The following is a 26,021-nucleotide window of genomic DNA, read 5'->3' on the forward strand; positions in this document are numbered from 1 at the left end:
TGCATTTATTTTTCTATTTATTCTTCCATATTAAATCTGATTTCTCACTTTGTATCAAATTAGATCACATATCCTTAAAATCGTGTATAAATTCAATTGTTATCCAATTTTGAGGGTAAACACAACTTATCTTCAAAGTCAAATGGAAAAAGTGTGTATATATATATATATACACTTTGCTTGCGAAGCAATATCGAATGACAACACTTGGTTGAAGGTTTGTCTATTAGTTAGAAGATTGCCGCAAAAAGGAAATTGAAAAACTAGTAGGATTGCACATTGCAGTATCCCTTGGTAGCTTAAAACTTACTACTAGTAGGTAAACTAGTTTGTATATAGTTCTCTCTCGTTATGCGTTCTACACATCTTATATGTTACTCCATCGGTTTCAATTTAGATGACACATTTTCCTTATTAGTCTGTTAAAAAAAATAATCACATATTTCTCAAATACGTGTCACTTTTTATATAGAAAATTCTCGATTATTGTTCCTTTTTTGGTCCAACGGGGGTCATTCATGAACATAATACTCTGTGTTACACATTGCAAAGAATCAGAACCAAGAATTTTCATTTAGCTAGTCGGATAATTAGTCAAAACCTATGAGTCTGATATTAAGGGAATAGTGTCACGCCCTTAGTTGTTAACTAAGTACACGTGCAGCACTTGACAACTCGTTCGCAATCTTACACGACTTGTTCACTTTCTTGCTATGCCAAGTCAGACTTACCACACTCAAGATCGTTAAAAGAATGGTAGAGCTAAAAGAATGGTAGAAAGAACACAAGAGGATTGTTAAAGGAAGCTTTGTATTAGAGATAACTTGAATTGTTTGCTTAGTGAATTACAAATGGAAGACCCCCTTTATATACTAGTCTCCTAGGGGCTAGAGTGTAAATATTAATTGTTACACAAGTCCTTAATATTTACAAGATAAGGGCTTTCTCTAGAATTCTTTACAAGCCTAGAAGATTTTCAGGACTTTCCTAGCAAATCCATAGGCATCTACTATCTAGGGTCTTCCAAAGGAAATGTCCATATTTCTCTAGAATATTCTCACAAATACTAGGTTTCCTCCTATGTAAGCTTCCATATGGTATTAATATATGCCAAATGCTGCCTATGTGGCATGGTGATATGGTGGGTCATCACACTTTCCCCCACCTAATGTTGCGACGATTGCGGCGCAATGTTGTTGCATAAACTCTCGAAGCTTATCTTTGAATTGCCATAAGTCTTCATATCGTTCCCACGTGGCCTCCTCCGGAGATTGCCTCTTCCAATGGACGGGGAACATTGCGGTGGCTTTCTGCCCTTGTTTTTGCCTGGCCTAGTAATCAATAATAGCCTCAATCTTCAGGTCATGTGAGGTGGCGATAGTAATAGGCGCTCGACTTGATTAGCTCCTACTCGTATCATCCTTGTCTTCATGAAATGGCTTAAGCATGCTGGCATGGAAGATGGGATAGATCTTAAGATACAATGGCATGTCAAGCTTGTATGAGATCTTGTCTACCTTGGAGACGGTCTTAAATACCCCCTCATACTTGCGAATCAGATTATGATGCATGCCCATAGTGCCTTGAACTGTCTTGGGTTAAATTTCACCATTACCATGTCCCCAACTCTATAGTCCATTGGACGTCGCTTACGGTTCGCAAACTTCTTTATCTTTTTAGCTACCTTATCCAAGTAGGACTTAACATTGTCAAATTGCTCCTCCAATCCTCTGGCCATATGATAAGCCCCCAAACTATTTCCCTCAAACGTACCTGGTAATAAATGTGGAGTTTGTGGTTGTTGGCTTGTGACTAGCTGAAATGGTGTCCGCCACGTGGACTCACTCCGCTGCAAGTTATAAGAGAATTGGGCGATATCCATGAGCATTGCCCAATATTTCTGATGCGCGCTTATATAATGCCTCAAGTAGCATTCCAGTAAGGCATTGACCCATTCCGTTTGTCTATCCGTCTGTGGGTGGAAACTAGTGAAAAAATGTAGTTCCGTGCGAAGTATAACGAATAACTCTCTCCAAAAGTTTTCAGTAAAGCGGGGGGTCTTGATCACTGATAATATGACTTGGTAAGCCCCAATACTTCACTACGTTCTCAAATAATAGCTTGATGGCTTCCTTGGCAGTGCAACCTGGTGAGGCGGTCATAAAGGTGGCATATTTAGAAAATCTATTCACGGCTACCATAACAGTACCATAACCATCAAACATCGGTAGACAAGTGATAAAGTCCATAGTCACGCTCTCCCATGGATGCTCTGTGATTGGTAGCGATTCCAAAAGTCCTCCGGGTTGTTGTTGCTCAACCTTGTCCTGCTAACAGACAAGACAAGTCTGCACATAACATTCTATGACATCTCGCATGCGTGGCCAATAATAGACTGACTCAACCAAGGCCCTAGTGCGATGTTGCCCTGGATGACCAGCCCACATTGTGTCATGACTCTCCCTTATGATCTGCCATCTAATGTCTCCAAACTTAGGCACGTAGACCCGCCGACCGGTGGTAAGCAATATTCCGTCTTCTACTAAAAAATGTCTCGTCTTGCCCTGGTTGGCTAACTCGATAAGCTGTTTGGCTGTTGGATCATGCTGCATGCCTTCTTTTATAGCCTCATGAATATTCTAACATGCTAAAGTGATGGAAACAAGTTCGTCTTTCCTACTCAATGCATCGGCTTAAATGTTACCTTTGCCCGACTTTTACTTCAGCATATAATCAAACTCGGACATGAAATCATGCCACCTAGCCTATTTTGGTGTAAGCTTCTTCTGCGTCTGAAAGTAGCTAGTAGCCACATTGTCATTCTTGACTACGAACCTCGACCCGAGCAAATAATGTCGCCATGTACTAAGCAAATGCATAATGGCAGTCATTTCCTTCTCTTGCACCGTGTAACGCCGCTCCGTCTCATTTAACTTACGGCTCTCAAATGCTATGGGATGCTTATCCTGTATCAGGACACCCCCAATGGCAAAGTCTGAGGCATCTGTATGCACATCAAATGTCTTGGCAAAGTCAGGTAGTGCCAAGACTGGCTCCTCTGTTATAGCTACCTTAAGGCCTTCAAACGCCTTTTGACAATGCTCTGTCCAAACTGATGACTTGTTCTTCTTTAGCAACTCAGTCAATGGTGTGGCTTTTGCTGAGTAGCCACTGATGAACCGACGATAGAAGTTAACAAGGCCAAGCAAGGATCTCAACTCAGTTACCTTTATAGGTGCCTCCCACTCCTGCATAGCACATACCTTAACCTCGTCCATGTGTTGCTCGCCATTGCTAATAACATGGCCTAATAAGTGCACTTTTGATTGTGCAAACTCGCATTTGTCCCTCTTGATCTATAGCTTGTTCTCCCGTAAGACTTAGGAAAACCTTCCTTAAGTTTTCCATATGCTCCTCCAAGGAGTTGTTGTAGATGATTGTGTCGTCTAGGTAGACTACCACGAATTGATCAAGGTAGGTATGAAAAATCGTGTTCATAAGGGTGAAAAATGTGGCCGGTGCATTGGTTAAGCCGAAGGGAATCACCAACCACTCAAAGGTTCCATATCTCGTCACACATGTTGTCTTTGGCTCATCCTCTTCAGCAATGCAAACCTGGTAGTATCCCTTGCAAAGATCCACCTTGGTAAAGTACTTGGCTTGCCCAAGTCTATCGAACAAGTCATCAATGAGCGGGATCGGGTACTTATTCTTCAGTATGACCTTATTAAGTACTCAGTAGTCTATGTACAAGCGCAGTGATCTGTCTTTCTTCTTCTGGAACAATACTGGTGGGCCGAAAGGTGCCTTTGATGAGCGAATGTGACCAGTATCTAGTAGCTCTTTCAATTGTTTCCTGAGCTCCTCTAGCTCGGGCGGTGCCATACGATATGGGGCAAAGGCGGGTGCTTTAGCCCCTAACTCCAACTCAATCTTGTGATCCACCTCCTGCCTAGGAGGAAAGTGCTTAAGCAACTCCTTGGGCATGAAATCTTTGTTTTCCTCAAGAAACTTCTCTATACAAGGCGGCAGTGTCTTTTGAAAACTCTTGTCTTCCTCCAGACTTGCGATGGTTGCCACGAACGTCGGCTCCCCCTTCTTGATCCCCTTGACAACTTACATAGCTGAAAGTTGTGCTTGGCTGTGTCCGTGTGGTATAATCATTGTAGGTACCATGCAAGATCCTTCTCGCTCCATTACCAAGAGACATTGGAGGTAAGGGTCGATTAAAGTATGACAATGTCTAAAGAACTCTTGCCCCAATATGACGTCAACGATATCCATAGCAGTTACGGTAAAGTTTGTCATACCTTTCCAAGTTTCCAATTTGACACCAACTCCATTAGCTACCCCACGAGCATTCTGTACCTCGACATTCACAGTCTTGACGCGAGAGTTGGTTGGAGTAATCTTCAATTCTAGTGTCTTTGCGGCAGCCTCAGTTACGAAATTATGAGTTGCTTCAGTATCCACCATTGCACGACCAGGCTTGTTGTTAATGGTGAGATCTACGTACTGATTTCCATTCTTGGTAGGTTAGATAGATTGCTTCGTGACAGCACCACATAATCCGATCATACTCAACTGTGCGGTTCCCGAACACTCTCCTTGCGGCTGCTCCTTCCATTCACGGACCATGGCGCTGAGGCTCTTTAGGTCGGGACAATTCCTGAAGCTGTGCAGCCCTCCGCATATGTAACATCCCTTCTTCTCGTCCTGCTCCTTCTTATCGGCGTATCCCTGATAGCCACTCTACTTTTTGGAATCTTGAGTCTTGTAGTATTGTTGTTGTATCTCCTTTCCTTTGCCATGATCTACCCCACCTTTGACATAGTTAAACTTTATTTCTTTTCCTTTGCCTTTACCTTTGCCGTTGTCGTGCTTGTCATGCTTGAAATACATCAATGATTTGGCCTCCATTATGTCTTGGTCTATATCTGCAACTTGCCGGCGTTGCAACTCCTACTTAGCCCAATTTTGTAACTCGTCCATGAAGTGGAACAACAAATCATCATTTGTCAGGTTAGGGATTTTAAGCATATGGGTAGTGAACTCCTTGACATAGACACGTATGCTCCTTGTTTGCTTCAACTCCCTAAACTTGCACCTTGCCTCGTACAAGACATTGTTTGAAAAGAATTGTCGCTTAAACTCGGCTTTGAACTGATACCATATGCTAATAGTACATAGACCTTTATCCACGTCGGCCATCTTCCTTCGCCACCATAGCATGGCAGTCTCTGAGAGGTACAACACTGCAGTGTTGATCATGGCCTCGTCGTCCCTCACTTTGTCGTGCCTGAAGTAGTTCTCTAAGAGACAAAGGAAGTTTTCCACTTCTTGTGCATCACGAACACCTTTGATCACTGAGGATTTGGGTGCCTCAATCTTGGCCTCCCTTATCACCACAACATTGCTGGCTGCCTCGATCACGCGAGCACTAACATGCTTCTCGAGTGACTCTATATTTGCCTTCATAGCATCAATAGTACTCAAAGCCTCCATGAGTATGCACTCTAAGGTAGTGATGGTTTGCCTTAGTTCCATCTCGGTATGTGTATGTCCCTCCAAGATATTTCAGATACTCTCCATCTTTTCAAGAGTGTGCCCCTCAAGAACACTAAGGGTGCCTTCCACCTTCCCCAACCATTGGCCAAAGATCTCCACGGCGTCCATCCCTGCGTTCATCTTCATCACCCATTCTTTACCGAGCAAGACGTGTTCGGGCAGGACCTCCACTTCATCCTCGCTCGCCTCAGTGGAAGATGGTTCTTGGGATGTAAACCCTTCGTTTGACACAACCTCGGGTGGCACCTCCTGGCTCTTGTTGGTGGAATTCCTCTTTTTGTTATGGCTACTCTTGCCAACAGCATCTTGGATGACGTTGGCTTGGGTGTTGGCAGCGTTAATTTCTCCGTCGTTCATCATTCCCTTAGTTGCAACCTTTGCTCTGATACCACATTGTCACGTCCTTAGTTGTTAACTAAGCACACGTGCGGCACTTGACAAGTCGCTCATGATCCTGCATAACTTGCTCACGTTCTTGCTATGCCAAGCCAGCCTTACCACACTCAAGATCGCTAAGATAATGGTAGAAAGAACACAAGAAAATTATTAAAGAAAGCTTTGTATTAGAGCAAACTTGAATTGTTGGCTTAGTGAATTACAAATGGATGGGCCCCTTTATATACTAGTCTCTTAAGGGCTAGAGTGTAAATATTAATTGTTACACAAGTCCTTAATATTTACAAGATAAGGGCTTTCTCTAGAATTTTTTACAAGCTTAGAAGATTCCAAGGACTTTCCTATCAAATCTATAGGCATCTACTACCTAGGGTCTTCCACAAATACTAGCTTTCCTCCTATGTAAGCTTTCATATAGTATTAATATATGCCCAATGGTGCCTATGTGGCATGGTGACGTGGCGGGTCATCACAGTAGACTCCAATTTTCCCTTTATTTTCCACCAATAATAATACTAGGAACGAATTAAGTGAAGGCGGGGTCTATTTGAATTTTTGAAAACTTTTAGGGCTGACTTAAAGCTCAACAAATGAAAAAATTTCCTCTTCGTTGAATCTATCAAAGCTTGAGCTTTAACTCCCAACTTTTCCATTCCACATCAAAACGAAAACTCAGCAATCTTAGGGCATGTTAAATTGTACTATAATTGTGTAAAAAAAATATTTATACGGTCAGTCATAAAATAAGTCATTTTTTATAAGATGTTCACATATTTCCGTGCCCAAATTAATCATCATATGCTTTTGATCGAACCACAACGTAAACCAGCGGACTGGTAGGTGCAGAATCTTTTTATCGCTAATTAAAGTGAAGGTGTACAAATATATTTGAGTGTGTTGATATTTTTTTATATAAGTTTATTATGAACGCATTTTATCTGATCTTAAGATGATCCTCTGCCGAGATTTAGGTAATCTTTCAATTTAGTAGGATTAACATAAAGACTTTCATGATTTTTGGAACGAAGAGAGTATTTTGAAGATACTGAAAGATCTTCAAAAAATTTGAAAGCATACATAAAGAACAACGAAAGCAAAAGAGAATTGTTAGAGTTAAGACAATTTGGTTCTTTTTAAAGTGATATACTTTCGTAAAACACTCCTCTAATCAGTGGCAATTGCAGCATTTTCTTGAATCAGTTCAACTGAACATAGTATTTTTGATATATATATATATATATATATATATATATATATATATATATATATATATGCAAAAATCACTAAAAGTTTAACAAGTGTTGCATCCGTTTCAATTTATGTGAATATAATTTTTTTAGTCTGTGTCAAAAAGAATGATCATTTTGCATATTTGAAAATAATTTACATTTATACAGCGATTTATATCCTCACAAAACATATATACCATATTTTACACTACAAGTTCCAAAGTATTTTTTTCTTCTTAAATTTTATGTCCAATCAAATAAGTTCACGTAAATTGAAATGAAAAGAATATTACACTAAACTCATAATTTCAAAAGTACAATAGATTCAACACTAATAAGAATGTCCTTAAAGATAATTAAGGAAACAGTTGAAGAAGGAACAAATTCTTAATCCTTTTTCCAACTAAAACAATATTCGCAGAACAGAAAATGACTCATCATGAACGCTAAGCCAGCGGTTATATATAGGAAGCACCCCTTGTTGAAAAATTATTCACCAATAATTAACCACAGGAACTAAAATAAACAGTATACGAAAAAAGAAAGAAAATATGTCTTGGCTCATTCGTACAGGTGTAAGCCTTACACTGAGTGAAGAGCAAGTGAAGGGTATGCTCAAGAAATATGATAAGAATGGAGACGGGAAACTTAGCAAGCAAGAACTCAGGTTAGCTTTTAAAGAGATGGGTTTGCATTTTTGCCGTTGGAAAGCTGGAAAAGCCCTTCGTTTTGCAGATAAAAATGGTGATGGATATATTAACGAAGATGAGATTAGTGAGTTCGTCCAATATGCTTCCAAATGGGGTTTTAGGATCTCATAGGCTTCTACGTTGCTTTTAGATCTGTATCTTCTTTTGTTGTTGTAGTCGTCGTCCTACTTTTTGTTTGAGATCCAAAGATCCTTGTAGTTGTAGGGTCTTTTGGGAGTTTTAATAAGTATTTGTACTATGTAACTGTCATATGTCGTACATGTCTATATTTCGCGTTTGCTATGTAAATTTTGTTCTTGTAGCCAAATGATATAAGCTATCTTCGACATTTTCTTCTCAGTTATCCCTATGAGCTTTCTTGCTGTACGGATATGCTGAGGCGAATCTAAAAATTTAAGTTTATAGGTTTCTACAGAAATTTTAAGTTAATATACAATAATGGATTAACGTACTGGATTTCAAGCTAAATATTCTTATATATTTAATTTAATAAATTTTTCAATAAAAATACCGAATCTAGACAAATATTATTAGGTTCACGAGAACTCGTAACTAATGCACTAAATCCGCTATGCGGGTATGTAATATTGACGTGGAGCTTTTATTTGAGATAGTTTAATCATGTCCTACATAGATATCATGTGTCGATTTGTACTTGAGAATGCCATGATGATTCAATTAGGTGCTACAATGAGATGAAGCAGATCTAAGCTCTCTCCGACTCCATTCAATGGTAAATCATGATCTTTGTCGCGCTTGAGGTTTTCAATATAACATGGGTGTCATTAAATACAGAAAGTAGGCATTATTGCAACATAAAATGATTAAGTAAATGATTACACACATCCGCATATATAAAAAAAGATTTGAGAAAGTTTAGTAGGACAAGTCTTATTTTTTATTTTTTTTATTCCCTTTCTCCGAGAGCTCCTTGCTCTAGGGTGACCAGAAATTATTATTTAGGTGACCTTTTAGGGTAAGAAGCAATAATTATTAGATTTGCTCCCTAAATCACTGGCCCATCTCAGGGCACATAGTTTGACACGTCGCACTATCTCAAGTTATTTTATCTCCCTCTCACCTCCCTTTTCTATTCAAAGATTCTTGAGATTTCTTTCTCCAAAAATCGTCCAAACTATATGGTCTTGTTGTGATCCTTAATTACCCGTATGAAAAAGACTCATCAAAAGTTGAAATTCGAGGATTTTCAAATGTTGAAACTTGTTCAATATTGAGAATACTAGCAAGTTTACAAAGTGGACGAGAAGGAGATTAAAGCAGTGTTAAAGATATGTTTGCATGTGACTTTGCCTACAATTTTGGAATAATGTAAATTCTCAGAATCATTCTCGGCTAGGCGTAGACTACTTTTAGGTTCAATTCACACTTAACACCAAAAGATACGCAAACGGATTGGGAAAGGCATAAGTTCTCTCTCTATATGCTAGTATATGTATGATATTTGATTACTCTTAAAAATGAATAACAATTGAATTTATATGCGGTTTAAGAAAATGTGAATTAATTCAATACAAGTGATTAATGACGTTAGATAAAGCAAATAAAAGATATAGTAAATAGCCAAACCAATGATGATAGTGAGTCCAAGCTAGGTTAAAGACTTAACAAGAAACCTGCCTTCGGTTCCGTGCTTGCACTTATGAAGAACTTATGAACAAAAACAAGAAGTTTGAATGACTTTTAGAAACAGAGAGAAGAGAAGTATATTGTCTTGGTATACATGTTACAATGTATGTAATTAATAATTAGCTTCCCCTTTATATAGTAGGGTTTTACCCTAGATAAAATCCTAAGAAAGGTAAAAATCTTCCTTTTCGCTAGTCACTGATTTTTTGCCGATACGGGCCAACATTCACGCCATGATATCCGGTTGGGCACGGATATCACGGCCGTTTGTTAATCGTGTGCAGCCGTTTGGTAATGCTCTTCGAGGTCTCGAAACTCGAACAGAACCCGAGGGACGTGGTCTCGGTGGCTCCGAGGGCAGGTTTTTTACTCGGGCCCTGATATGGGAGGCTCTTGCTTCTGATTCCGATTCCTTGCAGTAGGTTTAGGCATTACCAATGGAAAACAATAGATGCTCTCTTATTCCTTCATTCGTACGTTACGACGAAGGAGCCGAAATGTCCTATCAGTCCCGTTGTTCTAACTTAGGACACATGTCGATCATCGGCTGGTTGTCCCCGAATGCGAAGTGTCGCTTGTTTTCCTATAAAAGCTTCCATTCCTTTGTTCTTTTTCTACTTTTCGACCAAACTTTTTACCTTCGAGTTTTTCAGCTATCATCAAACTTCTTCCATACCTTCATATCTTCATCCCTGTTCTTCAACTTTCATAGTGATATCCAGGTTTTTACCCAGATTTCCTTCAAATCTTCATACTTTATTCTTCATCCTTCAAACTCGTTCTTTCAAACCTTTGCCATCTTTCTTTAAATTTTCAAATTTCTCTAGATAACAATGGGTAAAACATCCAAATTTGTTCCTCAACAAGTCGCCACTTCATCTTACCAACCAGCCGCCGATACTGAGGCGGCTGCTCATGAAGTAGTAGCCCTCGAAACGGCATGTCCCGAGGTGGCTACCAACGAACCGGCCCCTGCGCCTCCCTTGAAAATGTTTATTAACAGGATGTTCTTCCCGTGGTACGAAAGGACTGCAATTGGGAAGACAAGGATGTGGTAGTCCTCGGGCCCAAGGACGCCATTACTACCCACGTGGAGGGGTACTTAAGTGTTTACACTTACCCCTTCACATTGGGTCTGATGGACCCGATTGTTCCGCATTTTTTCAAGAGATATGAAGTGTGCCTTAGGCAAATCCATCCATTTCTATAGAGGATCGTGATCCTCCTTCACTACTTTGTGAACATGATCGAGTCTCGTCGATTCACGATCGATCATTCACTTCATCTATACAGTTCCTAAATTTTCCTCGAGGGACTGATCAAACTTGTTTGTTTGGCCAGCAAGGCCCCCTTTTCGAGCATTGACGAAGACCGATACCGTGACTGGCAGTTATGCTTCATTCGGGTGAAGACTGAAGACGTGGTTCACCCCGCGTTTCATGCCTTTCCCTCAGAAGTCAAACGTATCTCGTAAGTGCAGTCTCTCATTTTTTATATTATCTTCTTTTTTTTATTTCTCACTTCTCATTCATACTTGTGATTGTGCAACTGTCGCCCAGGTTCCAAATGTAGTCCCCCGGCTAAAGGAATGGATCGATGGCATCTGTACATAGATAGCGTACTCCGAACATGCTTGGCATGATCTTTCGAAGGGCCGATAGGAGGCCCGTTCTCATGGTAGTGTCTCTCTTTGAATACTTAATGCCATGCTTCTTACTTTCATTATACTGACTTTCCTTCCCCCTTTGTTGTTGTGGGTTTGCCTAAGACTACTGAACTTAGGCCTTTGGAAGGGGATGAGGACATGCCCTTGTCCATTGATCCCTTCATTGCAGAGCAGCCCGAGGCTACCGTGGAGGAAAAGAAGAAAAGGAAAAGGAAACCTTCGGGCTCCCCGGGCCCTAAGGTGAAGAAACCAAAGAAGAGGGTGGCTCACAAGCCTAGAAAAACCTTGCGCTCTCATGTGCCAGACTCCGATTCTCTTCTCAGGCTTAGGGACGAGCCGGAGGAAGATCTCATATTTTTCATTCGAGGGGAAAACTCGTGAGGCTAACCTCCCTCAGCCTCGAGAGGTTAATATGGAGACCGGGGGTGGGACTCCACAAGACGACGGCTCCACCCCGAAGGAAGTGCCCGTTATAATAGATATTTCAGGGATGCCCTACTACACCGAGTCCATGCTCGAGGAGGCCCAAGTTGGAAAGGAAATATCATTGATGGTGTGGAGTCATCCGCTTTGGAAGATTTCTCTGGGCTGAGCGACTTGGAAGTTCCGAAGAAGGACACATCCTGCTCCGAGTGTTAACCTCGGTCGTAAGAGACCAATTATTATGACTATCTGGGAGGATGCCCTGGTCTTGTCTACTCCCGTGGGGATAGCTAGCTACCTCTGATGTCTTGTGACCGAGGAGGACCAGGAAAAAATGAATGAGGTGAACGTGTCGTGCCTTTTTAATGAGGCATATCAGGTGTTGAACCAGGTAAGGCAACTTTACTTAGGTTTTGATTTTTCTCACGTTCTTGTCTTTTTGTAGGCCTCAGTACTTCATCAAGAGAGATTCCTTCGATATCGGGTCAAGGTCAATCACCTCGAGCTCAAGGTCAAGGAGCTTTCACAGAAAAGGGAGATGTACAAGCTTCTTAACGAGCAGCAAAAGGGGATCTTGAAGGACCTTCAGGCCGAGCTGGACGGGGCTCATAAATAAGCATCGGTCCTAAGGCGGGATCACGCCGACTTTGTTGAAAAGGTAAAGGTCTTCGAAGTTAGAAACGAGGAATCGGTCATAGTGGATAATGATAATACCCCGTAGATCCAGCAGAAGATCGACCAGATCGACCAACTCCGAAAGGAGATGGACAAAATCCAAGTCATAGCCGACGGGTGGAAAAACAAGATGGATTTGCTAGCCTCGGAGAAGGAAATCGCCCAAGTGAAACTGTCTTTAGTAGAGGTTCAACTTCGGGTGGCGAAGGAGAGAGATGATAAATGTGCTCAACTAAGTGAGGACCTCCGAACACACCTGGGCTCGATCATCGCTGAATGGGATGCCCTTAGTAAAGAGCTCGAAGCAACGAGGTCCAAGTTGGAGACAAACCTAGCCGATGCTGACGAGATAGTGGCTTAATACAAGGCCAATGTCGAAGTAGCCAAGGTCCACCTATGTAAAATAAATACACCAAAGCAAAATAAATGTTCCTAACATAGGAAAGTAAAATGGCTACAACAACTTCAGAGGTTCAAACTTAACCTAATTTTGTGAAACTCATCTATTTATACAAGGTTGAAAATCTCGGACAAAAATACCCCTCGGGAGGTTCTGCAACCGCAAAATTCCATGTGCTGTCTGCAGACCTATTCATATGGCAAGAGCTGGAATTTTGCGGCTGCACATTTTTGAACTTTGGCCGCAAGGCACTCTTCTGCGGTCTGCAATGTCAGGGTTACGGTCGCAAGGCAATCTTGTGCGACAGCACAAATCTTGTGCGGTCCACAATTTACTGAGGTCCTGGACTTGGTCCTTTTGCACACCCTCTGATCTTCGTCCCTTAGCCCAGCCTTACTGCCGCACAATTCATGTGCGGTCCGCAATTTGCACAATTGTCTGCTGATTCTTCTTCTATATTTGCGGCCACATATGGAATTCTGCGGTCCGTAATTTCTTCTGCGGACCGCACATTGTGTTCTTTTGTGACCTTTATTGCCCTATGCTTGGACTGCTCTTTTTTCAGTCGGATTTCATCTCGGGAGCCCAACTTCTAGCATCCACACATTTTTGCGCAATTTCATTAGTTTCTGAAACACAATTCAATACTTTTAGGCTAAAATAAAAGCTAAAAGGCATTGATAAATAGTCAAAATCCCCACTTATCAACTCCCCCAAACTTAAGTCTTTGCTTGTCCTCAAGCAAATAAATTAGTTCCCACCTCCAAAAGTTAAGGGTCATTTTAGCTAGTTGAAGGTGAGTCATCCACATATCAGTTGGGACCAACAATTACCCACGCTACTTATGTATTATCAACAAGGCGACAAGTTAAACATTTATGCGCATATTGTTCTAAAATGACATTTGAGCATCAAAAGTTGACTTTACTCATCAAGGACTCTTACTCTATCATGTAGGTCATGGTGGACTCCAAACTCTTCCTGCTCAACTTTTCGGTTGCCTGGCTCACTTAAGAATTTTAGCACTCAATCCAAAGATTTATGAAAGGTTCACTCATCTCTCTCGAGGGAATGTCGCAAGTATGGCCTCAAGTACCATACGCTTGCCCCTCATGTAGATCGCCACTAATGTAAGCTCACTCGGCTTGAAATCAAATAGGACTTCTTTTGGGATTTAATGAAGTATTTTGGATTAGGGTTGGATACAATATGGGTGAGTGGTTACACCTTTCCTTAAGCACTCCATTTTTCATTTCTCGTCTCATACTTTGCCAATTCTTTGAGGCACTTTCTTTTCCTTGGGTTACTAGAGAGACTTAACATCACTCTTTCTTGATCATTACATTCATTTTCTCCCTCTTTGATTTCTTCATTCTTGGGATCATTACCTCTCTTTGAATCCCTTCAACTCTTCCACTTATGCACTATTTTGCATTTTCCTTTTTGTTCTTTTCTTTTCTTTTCTTTTCTTCTCCTTATTTCTTTTCTCTTTTTGTGCCTTAATGCCTTTTTCAAGCTCCTTGTCTCTCCCCCAAACTTACGTTTTTATCCAATTATTTCACAAGAGTGCTAAGGAAAGCTCGGGTGCCAAGAGAGGGTCACGATCAAACGGGTAAAGACTTGTAACATGGTTGTCAAATGAGAAAGGCTCGAGGCTCAACGGGGTTGACTAGCAATCACAACATTGGTAGGTAATAGAAAGCTCAAACGGGCCAAGGAAAGCCTACAATCACTTCTCAAGCCAAGCAAAACTTAGGATTTCGTCTTCAAACACATTCAACGTAAGTTCTAGACCTTTCGCATGGGGTACTTGGACTAACAACAACGCAACTCACCTCTTACACAATCGGATTGCTAAAGTGGATAGATTCGAGGGCCCACAACTACCACATTCAAGTTTGAAAATTACTATGGTTCAATTAAATCACTCGATGGTTGCCAAAGTTAACACACGAGCTACAAAGTCACAAAGTCACAAACTAGATCTATTTCTTTGAAAACCCTTGTTTTTAACTACAAGCTCGTAGTTAAGTGTGTTGGTACCAATTGAAGCACGTTTGACTCTTTGAGCATGACTCAATTAGGTTTTTTTATTCATTACTACTACTATTATTACCTAAACACCAAAAACGGACTCATTTCATTAAGAAGGTTGTCACTCCATCCATCATTAGGACGAGTCACCTGGTTCCCACAATAACTACCTTTGAAAAGAATCGTGACACTAAGAAAACCAAAGGCTTATTACTTTAGAACATATAAATAATCCACTAAATCAAACAAAGAAGCTACTAATTCAAACTAAGGACTCATAAAGGAAGAAAAATAAAAAAGCTAATAAACAAGAACTACTGAATATACATAATGAGAGAAAAGGAGAGAATATATACAGAATAAAAAAAAGTGAAAGAAAATAATACCAAGTTATTACAAGCCAATTGTCTCAGAATGTACCAAGTAAGATCAAATAAACTCCACCCCCACCCCCCGAATAAAGATAAGTATTGTCCCCAATGCTTAACAAAATAAGAGTAAAAGAGGGGAAAGAGTGAAGAAAACTCCTTATGGCTCCTTGGGCATCTCTGTGTCCACAGCAAAATCACCGCCCTGAGTCTCATCCAACTAGATCTCATCATTCTTAATTTTGGGAGTGACTGGATTGGTGAACATCTGACGCACTAACTCGGCAGTGTCAGCAGCAGAGTCTGGCTCCTTAGACTAGCCAACTGGTGCTGATTGTGTTGCAGGATCTGGACCTGAAGGGTGTGGGTCAATCAACATGTCGAAAGGGATATCTCTGGCTATAGAAAGCTTTGTAACATGTCCCCGAAGCTTGTCCACTAACTTCTTACTGGCCTAGGACTTTCTCATCTTCTTTACTTCTTTGCCCAGTTCTTCGATCACTGACCCGTGTTGTCCCAAGGTAGACATGATGGTGTTCTAGCTCTCTAAGATCTTTTTCAAAGTCTCCTAAGCTGTCGGGGGAACTGAGGTGCCTGAACAGTAGATTGTGCTACAACAACACTGGATAAGTCATACAGCTTTGCAGTTGTTGTCGGCATCCAGTTGTTGAGGCTTGCCAATGTCTAGGAGACTTGAAGCACAGAAAGTGGGGCAGTAGGCATGGGCACCGGCATCAAATCCGAGGTGGAATCTATGACACGAACTGCAGTAGGAACTGAAGATGGTGGTGGAGGCATAGCTGCGGTACTAGAGGAAGGCTCGGCCGAAGTGGATATAACATCAACTGCCTCCACAACTACCGTCGTTGGCTCATCAGATTGGCCTGTGGTGGTAGACGGCTGACCTTTTCTCTTAAGGTTGTTCGCATCCATCAGTGAGTACCATGATAAAGGCTTCTTCAGCCGCACCTTTGTTTCACAATCCCTCTACTCTACCCACGCATCTGTGAGTTACTCTATAATAGTGTTGGGATACGAGTAAGACGAGTCATCTTGCCGAGCAATCACTAAGATGTTGGCTGACATCACGGCACCCACATTGATAGGGTACCCGGCCATGATAGAAGCAACTAGAACTACCCGAGGAATCGAGAGATAGGTCTCATTCTAGATCGGGTCCAGTCTGCTGCAAACAATGGTTTTCCACCCCTTTGCCTCAAAGCTTAGAGTGCTCCTGTGAATAGGAACCCCTACTGTGATCCATGGTGGTGGTGGCCAAGGAGCTGCTAGAATCTCTACTAACCAAGGTCGGAATGCATCTCCCATTGCATACATCTTTACATATTCCTTCGGTTTGACATCTTCGAAACCCAAGTACGTGTTCAGAGTATTTTGATCAAATCTCACTTTAAGGTTACACACTTTGGTTACCTTTGTCCCCTTCTTGATATGCGCCATATTGGCATAGAATTCCCGGACAAGATATTCTTTGGCATCCACCACACTCTGGGTGAACCACATCCACCCCTTGCGTTCCTTGAACCGTCTCAGCACTGTTAGTCTATACTTCTCCAGATCCTTTAACTGACACTACCGCTCAAGGGTATATGACCTAACTGGCCACCATTGACAGAAGTTGGTGAAGGTGGCCAAGGTGATAAACCGGTCCTCCCAAACCTCTTTCTTCTTCGTCCTTTCAAGTCTGACAACTGTAGCATCTCCTCCTATGCTATCATCGAAGATGTCCTGAACTGATGTATGTGGTGCCTTAGGGGTATGTGTAGTACATGGATTAGAAGCCTAACTAGCACTTTTCGAGCCTTCGGAAGTGCTATGGGATGTGGACGACTCATCCCTGAGTTGATACCTCCCTGGCGGCCTTGACTGGACAACCATGTGCTCTTGTACAGAGGCTGAGGTTCCCTCTGATGCTTTCCTAAATGGGACATAAGAGCTGGTATTGGAAAGGTCTACACCTCTCCCTCTGCTGATTGTAGGTTTCTTTGTGACTGTTCTTTGTTGGCCGAGGGGTAAGGCACTCTTGCCTCGACCCCTAGAAGGTTCACCCCTCCCTTTAGAAGTATCACCTTTGCCTCTCAATCAAACCATTGTCTGTATCAAGTAATACAGGAAATATACAAGAAAACACAGTGAAGGTCACAGTTACATCATGTTTGCAGGATAAGGATCTGCGGTCCGCATATTTTTATTTGTGGCTACAGATGAGGCCTTGCGGACCGCACAATTCTCTCTTGCAGCCGCAGATGGGAATTGTGGTCTGCACATTTTTCCTTGCAGCCGCAACTCAAAAACCAAAAACATGTCAAATCTCTGATGATAGAGAATTTTTGGATGTGCGGCCGTAACATGTTTTATGTGGTCCGCACATTTTTCCTTTCCGCCGCATATTTAAGTCACAAATTTTTAAACTCTCTGATGACAGGACAGTTCTACAGCCGCAATGGGATTTCTTCGATCCGCCCAATTTTCTTGCGGCCACATACACATTCTTTACTAAAGATTCCTTAGACTCAACTTCTATGGACCGCACAATTTCAAGTGTGGCCGCAGAATTCAAAAAAGTTACGATCCGTTCAATACTTCTATCTAGGGTTTCCAATTCTTGTACAAATTTTGACATGGTAACAACATACACGCATGAAAATACATTTACCCATTCCCCATATAGCATATACTAGTTGACCCACTACAGATATACCCCTACATGAATGAACAATTTAGTTCTACTGACAAAATTCCTAGAACTAATTAAAAAGCTATAAATTAAACTAATAAAATGCAAAAATATAACAATGAATTTAAGCATACCAGATATGAATGAGTGCAAGGAATGAGTAATCAACAATTGTTGGACGTGAGAGCAGGTGATTCACCAAGAATTTCAATATAGTGCTGTGTTAGTGTTCAGAGAAGGAAAAATGTAACAGGAGCCCTAGCCCTAGCCCTCTATTTATACTACTGGTGTTCTAAGGTAAAGAGGAGCGAGTGCGGCCGCAGAATTTCAATTGCGGTCTGCACTCTGTTACCTGGTGATCTTAAACCATCATTTTTTCAGCGGTCCGCAGAATTTTGTGTGCGACCGTAGATCCCTTGTTGCGGCCGCAGACTTCCTGTTGCGGCCGCAGATCGACCATATTTTTGACAGACCAACTTCACAGAGTTGGAATTTTCCACTTTCCATTTGTGCGGTCCGCATGACAATTGTGCGGCCTCAGAGAACTTTTGCGACAACATTCCAAATTGTGCGGTCCTCATAAATCAATTGCAGTTCGCACTTTTTTTTCAATACTTAGCTGCATATCAGTCCACAATTCCTATAAGGTACACTCATCCATGTAGCACACTTCAAATCAAGTTAGCACAAAAATAACACCTAACTACAAAATAAGAATAGAAAAGAAAAAGATACTTGTGTTGCCTCCTAAGAAGCGCTTGATTTAACGTCGTGGCGAGACGCAGAATACAATCTATTGAAATGAATGACCGCTGCGATGTGGCCATCTACAACTTTTCCCAAATAGAGCTTCACCCGGTGACCATTGATTTGGAATACCTCATTGTTTTTGTTCTTCAAGTCCAATGCACCAAAATGTGTCACACCCATAATTTCAAAAGGGCCACTCCATTTAGACTTTAACTTCTTGGGGAACATCCTCAACAGTGAGTTAAACAACAACACAAGATCGCACACCCTCAACTCTTTGTTCCAAATGTATTTGTCATGAAGATATTTCATCTCTTTCTTTGTACAAGGACGAACTTGCATAAGCATGGTACCGGAACTCATCCAATTCATTCAAATGTGCAACCCTCAAGTTTGCGGCTACATCCCAATCAAGATTCAACTTCGTCAGAGCCCACACGACTTTGTGCTCAAGTTCTACCGGAAGATGACAAGCTTTTTCGAACATTAACCGGTATGGAGACATTCCGATAGGTGTTTTGTAAGCCGTCAAATAAGCCCATAATACATCGCCAAGCTTCTTGGACCAATCTGTCCGGTTAGCATTCACTCTTTTGGACAAAATACTCTTTATCTCCCGATTTAATACTTTCACTTGACCGCTAGCTTATGGATGATAGGGAGTCGTGACTTTATGAGTAACACCATACTTGATAAGTAAAGTGTCGAAAGCCTTGTTGCAAAAACGAAACCCTCATTGCTTATAATAGCCCGCGGAGTACCAAACCTTGTAAAAATATTATTCTTCAAGAACGCCACCACACTTCTCGCATTATTGTTAGGTAAAGCAATGGACTAAACCCATTTAGACACATAATAAACCCGACCAAGAGTAGTTGTTTCCACAAAACTCATAAAAGGACCCATGAGTTCAATACCCCACACATCAAAAGATCAATATCCAAAATGATATTAAGAGGCATTGTTCTTCGAGATTCCACCGACCTGTTGACATTCATCACATCTTTTCACTAGCTCACTAGCATCTTTATAAAGATTCAGCCAATAGAAACCGCAACTTAGCACTTTTTTTTGCCGTTCTTGCTCCATCATGATGATAACCTTATGGAGAAGAATGACAAGCTCCAAGAATTTCACATTGCTCTTCTTCTGGTACACATCTTCTAATCACCTCATCCATACAAATCCGAAAAAGGTATGGTTCATCCCAATAATAATCTTGACAATCACGTTTGAGATTCTTCCTTTGGTTTGAAGAGAACTCATTCGGGATGATCTCACACACCGGGAAATTTGCTAGATCCGCGAACCATGGCACTTATTTCATTGAAATATCCAAGAGTTGCTCATCAGGGAAGGATTCATTGATTTTAAGGCCATCATGCGGCCTCCCCTCCTCCTTTAAATGAGACAAGTGGTCCGCAACTTGGTTTTTACTCCCTTTTCTATCTTGGATGTCAATATCAAATTCTTGCAATAAGAGAACCCATCTCATCAACCGAGCTTTGGAATCTTTCTTGCTCATCAGATAACGAAGTGCCGCATGATCCGTGTAGACAATGACCTTTGCATCCATCAAGTACCGACGGAACTTCTCAATTGGAAAAACAATAGCAAGGAGCTATTTCTCTGTAACAATGTATTTGACTTGGGAACTATTCATGGTCTTATTAGCATAGTAGACCGGGTAAAAAACTTTGTTGATGCATTCTCCCAAAACATCCCCAACCGCTAAGTCACATGCATCACACATGAATTCAAAAGGGACACTCCAATTTGGAGCGGTGATGGGGGTAGTTGTCCACTTGAACTTTAACAATTAAAAAGCTCTCATACAATCATCATCGAAGTTGAACTTAGAATCTTTCTCAAGCAGCTTGCACAACGGGTTCACCACCTTAGAGAAATCTTTGATGAAACATCGATAAAACCCTACATGGCCTAAGAAACTCCGCACACCCTTCACCGATGTTGGAGGTGGAAGCTTTGAAATCACCTCAATCTTTTACTTGTCAACTTCAATTCCATTCTTTGAGGTTTTGTGGCCAAGGACATAGCCTTCCTCGACCATGAAATGACACTTCCCCAAATTAAGCACCAAATTTATTTCTTCATATCCTGCCAATACTTTATCTAAATTTGCAAGGCAATCATCAAAAGAATCCCCAACCACCGAGAAGTCATCCATGAAAACTTCAAGGTAGTCCTCCACTATGTCCGTGAAGATAGCCATCATACACCTTTTAAAAGTCGTCAGTGCATTACACAAACCAAATGGCATTCGCTTGAATGCGAAATTACCATAGGGATATGTAAATGCCATTTTCTCTTGATCTTCTTGAGCGATAAGGATTTTGTTGTAGCCCGAATACCCATCAAGAAAGCAATAGAAAGCATGACCAGCCAACCTATCAAGTATTTGGTCTAAAAAAAAGTAAGTGGAAAATGATCCTTCCTTGTGACTTTGTTGAGCTTGCGATAGTCCATACATACTCTCCAACCGGTCACCGTTCTTGTAGGAATCAACCTATTCTTATCATTGGTGACCACCGTCATGCCCCCCTTCTTTGTAACACATTCAACCCGAAAAGTTCACGAACTATTAGAAATGGGGTAGACAACCCCGCCATCTAACCACTTGATAATCTCCTTTTTGACAACTTCTTGCATAGCGTCATTGAGTCTCCTTTCATGTTCAATAGATGGTTAGGTGCAAGTTGATTGTATGCATGTAAAATGCGGTGCTTATCCCCCGAATATCCACCAATATTCACCAAATAGCCTTCTTCCTCTTTTGTAGCTCCACCAATATAGAATCTACCTCCACGTTAGTCAAAATAAGAGGAAAGAATAACCGGTAAAGTAGAACAAGGACCAAGAAATTCATATCGAAGATGTGGAGGCAATGGCATCACTCCAAAGTAGGAGGCTCTTCAATGGAAGGCTTTGTAGGAGGAGTTATCCTATTTTCAAGATCTAAAGATAGTTTCCGGGGTGCATAATTGTACGACCCCATTCCTTTCAAAGAGTTCACACGTTCCATGAAGCCATCTATCTCGTCATCATCAAAACTGAGCAAGACGGACTCCAACATATCACCAACATTGATTGTGGCACTTGTATCATCAACAATAACATCGGTCAATAAGTCCACAAGAGAATACACCTCGTTGCTATTTGGTTTCCGCATGGACTTTCACTTATGGAATACCACTTTTTCCTCACCCACCCGGAAGGTGAGTTCTCCGTCTTCCACATCACAAAGAGCCTTCTATCCAACCCTAATCCAAAAGCCTTCATTAAATCCCAAAAGAAGTCCTATTTGATTTTAAGCTGAGTGAGCTTACATTAGTGGCGATCTGCATGAGGGGAAAGCCTATGGTACTTGAAGCCATACTTGCGACATTCCCTTGAGAGAGATGAGTGAACCTTTCATAAATCTTTGGATTGAGTGCTAAAATTCTTAAGTGAGCCAAGAAACCGAAAAGTTGAGTAGAAAGAGTTTGGAGTCCACCATGACCTACATGATATAGTAAGAGTCCTTGATGAGTAAAGTCAACTTTTGATGCCCAAATGTCATTTTAGAACTATATGCGCATAAATGTTTAACTTGTAGCCTTGTTGATAATACATAAGTAGCGTGGGTAATTGTTGGTCCCAACTGATATGCGAATGGCTCACCTTCGACTAGCTAAAATGACCTTAACTTTTGGAGGTGGGAACTAATTTATTTGCTTGAGGACAAGCAAAGCCTTAAGTTTGGGAGAGTTGATAAGTGGGGATTTTGACTATTTATTAATGCCTTTTAGCTTTTATTTTAGCCTAAAAGCATTGAATTGTGTTCCAGAAACTAATGAAATTGCGCAAAATTGTGTGAATGCTATAAGTTGGGCTCACGAGATGAAATCCGACTAAAAAAGGAGCAGTCTAAGCATAGGGGAATAAAGGTCACAAAAGAGCACAATGTGCGGTCCGTAGAAGAAAGTGCGGACCGCACATTGCAGACCACAGAAGAGTGCCTTGCGGCCAAAGTTCAGTAATGTGCAACCGCAAAATTCCAGCTCTTGCCATATGAAGAGGTCTTCAGACCGCACATGGAATTTTGCTAGAGCAACGAGGTTGCTTTACCAGTGCTCCAAGTCAAAATGCATGTAAACATTTGAAGGGGTTTGTGGACACTTGTTGGGGGAGCAAACAAACAAATGTCTCCAAGGATGCATTGAGGCTAAGGGTTTTTCCCTTCTCTTTACGGGGAAAAGATTTAGATTGGTTGGAACATTTACCGAACCATTCCATTAACACTTGGGACGAGTTGGCGGAAAAGTTTATCTCTAAGTTATTCTCTCCGGGGCACATGACTACACTTCGGGATGAGACTTTGGCATTCAAGTAATAGCCAAATGAACCACTACATGAGATATGGAAACGATATAGAACAATGGTTAAGGAATGTCCCAACAATGATATGACAGAGAATATGATTCAACAAATATTCTATCATGGGATAAACACAACCAAGCAATGTGTAGCGAATCAACTTGCCGGTGAGAACTTCATGACTACGCCTTATGCGGAGGCATGTGAGATTTTAGATGAAATGGCGGAAACATCATCAGCGTGGCAATTTCGAGCTAATGTTCAACAAGGTGATCCTACCGTGATCCACTTTCACAAAGAGTTGCATGACCATGGGCAAGCCATTGCCGAATTTACTACCACCATGAATCAACTAGCAAAGGCTCAACTTCAACAAGTACAAAATCCTAAACAAGTCAATTCCATGGACGAAGTTAACATGATGATGAACAAAATAAGAGCAAAGGGTCCATAAGTGCAACATCGAGTGGATAATTTTGTGCAAGAGGATAGTAGTTTTGATTAAGATGATTCTTACAACGACCAAGAAGAGGAGGTGAAATATGTGACAACTTTCAAGGGAAACAAAATAATTTCCAAGGCCCAAACCAACAACAATGGCGACCTCAAAACAATCAAGGCAATTGGAATTCCAACAACCAAAGAAATTGGAGTGGCGAAAACAATCAAGGGAATTGGCATGATAATAACAATCAAGGAAATTGGAGTGACAATAATCAAGGAAATTTGGGGGTGGGGGGTAACATTCAAGGTGGATGGAACAATAATCAAGGCAATCGGGAGTCAGGTTTTCAAAGGTCCCCCGATGTGTCAACAACCGAGCAACCCGCCTCTTTATCCTTCCCATGGACCAAGTTCTTCAAACAATGAGATGTGACATATTGACTACATGTTCAAGCAAATGATGGAAAAGAATGCCGATTCGTATGCTAAACTTGCCTCACACAGCACATCGATCTGCAACTTAGAAGTTCAAATGAGTCAAATCTCTCAAGCTCTAAATTCTTGTCCTAAGGGGGCACTATCAAGTGACACGATAGTAAACCCAATGGGCGGGAACAACAAGGGGCATACCATGGCCTTTACTAAAAGAATTGAAAGAGGTGGGAATACACCCACCTCAAGTCAAAAGAAACTTGTGGATGATGAGCAAGTGGTACAAGAAGAAGAGGTCTCAAACAATATGATGCAATCAAATGATGCAGTTCGGATTGATATTGATGATAATGTGGAAGAGACTTAAGAGGAATTAAACCCGTCTAGGGATCACATTATTGACATACCAGAGCCAGTAGTGCAAAAGGCTAAGGCACCATTGCCTAATCCTCCACCTCCATACCCTCGAAGTCTTACCAAACAAAATGGTGAAAATCAATTCAAAAATTTCATTAAAATGATGAAGAGTCTCTCAATCAATGTACCATTAGTTGAAGCTTTGGAACAAATGCCTGATTATGCTAAGTTTATGAAGGATCTTGTGACGAAGAAGGGGTCAATAAATTTCGAAACTATCAAAGTCACTCATCAAGTGAGTGCAATTGTGCATTCAATGGCACCTAAGTTGGAAGATCCCGGAGCTTTCACGATTTATTGTACAATTAGAAGTGTCGAGTTTGCTAAAGCTCTTTATGATCTTGGGGCAAGTATCAGTTTGATGCCCTATTCAGTTTTTAAGACCTTGAGATTTGGGCAACCAAGACCCACCTCTATGAGATTTTAAATGGCCGACTGTACTATGAAGAGACCTTTGGGAGTGGTTGAAGATGTCTTGTTCGTGTTGATAAATTCATTCTTCCGGTGGATTTTGTCATTCTTGATTGTGAAGTTGATTATGAGGCACCGATTATTCTTGGAAGACCTTTTATGGGTGAGTGGTTACACCTTTCCTTAAGCACTCCATTTTTCATTTCTCGGCTCCCACTTTGCCAATTCTTTGAGGCACTTTCTTTTCCTTTGGTAACTAGAGAGACTTAACATCACTCTTTCTTGATCATTACATTCATTTTATCCCTCTTTTATTTCATGCTTGGGATCATTACCTCTCTTTGAATCCCTTCAACTTTTCCACTTATGCACTATTTTGCATTTTCCTATTTGCTCTTTTCTTTTCTTGTATTTTCTTCTAATTATTTCTTTTCTCTTTTTGTGCCTTAATGCCTTTTTAAAGATCCTTGTCTCTCCCCCAAACTTCAGTTTTAGCCAATTATTTCACAAGAGTGCTAAGGAAAGCTCAGGTGCCAAGAGAGGGTCACGATCAAATGGGTAAAGACTTGTAACATGGTTGTCAAATGAGAAAGGCTTGAGGCTCAACGTGGTTGACTATCGATCACAACATTGGTAGATAATAGAAAGCTCAAACGGGCCAAGGAAAGACTACAATTACTTCTCAAGCCAAGCAAAACTTAGGATTTCGTCTTCAAACACATTCAGGGCAAGTTCTAGACCTTTCGCACGGGTACTTGGACTAACATCAACGCAACTCACCTCTTAGGCAATCGAATTGTTAAAGTGGATAGATTCGAGGGCTCACAACTACCACATGCAAGTTTGAAAATTACTATGGTTCAATTAAATCACTCGATGGTTGCCAAAGTTAACACAAGAGTCACAAAGTCACAAACTAGATCTATTTCTTTCAAAACCCTTGTTTTTAACCATAAGCACGTAGTTAAGTGTGTTGGTACCAATTGAAACACGTTTGAGTCTTTGAGCATGACTCAATTAGGTCTTTTTATTCATTACTACTACTATTATTACCTAAACACCAAAAACGGACTCATTTCATTATGAAGGTTATCACTCCATCCATCATTAGGACGAGTCACCCGGTTCCCACAATAACTACATTTGAAAAGAACCGTGGCATTAAGAAAACCAAAGGCTTATTACCTACTAGAACATATAAAGAATCCACTAAATCAAACAAAGAAGCTACTAATTCAAACTAAGAACTCATAAAGGAAGAAAAATAAAAAAGCTAATAAACAAGAACTACTGAATATACATAATGAGAGAAAAGGAGAGAATATATACAGAATAAAAAAAGTGAAAGAAAATAATACCAAGTTATTACAGGCCAATTG

The sequence above is a fragment of the Nicotiana tabacum genome, chromosome 12, assembly GCF_000715075.1.
Source record: "Nicotiana tabacum cultivar K326 chromosome 12, ASM71507v2, whole genome shotgun sequence".
NCBI lineage: Eukaryota > Viridiplantae > Streptophyta > Magnoliopsida > Solanales > Solanaceae > Nicotiana > Nicotiana tabacum.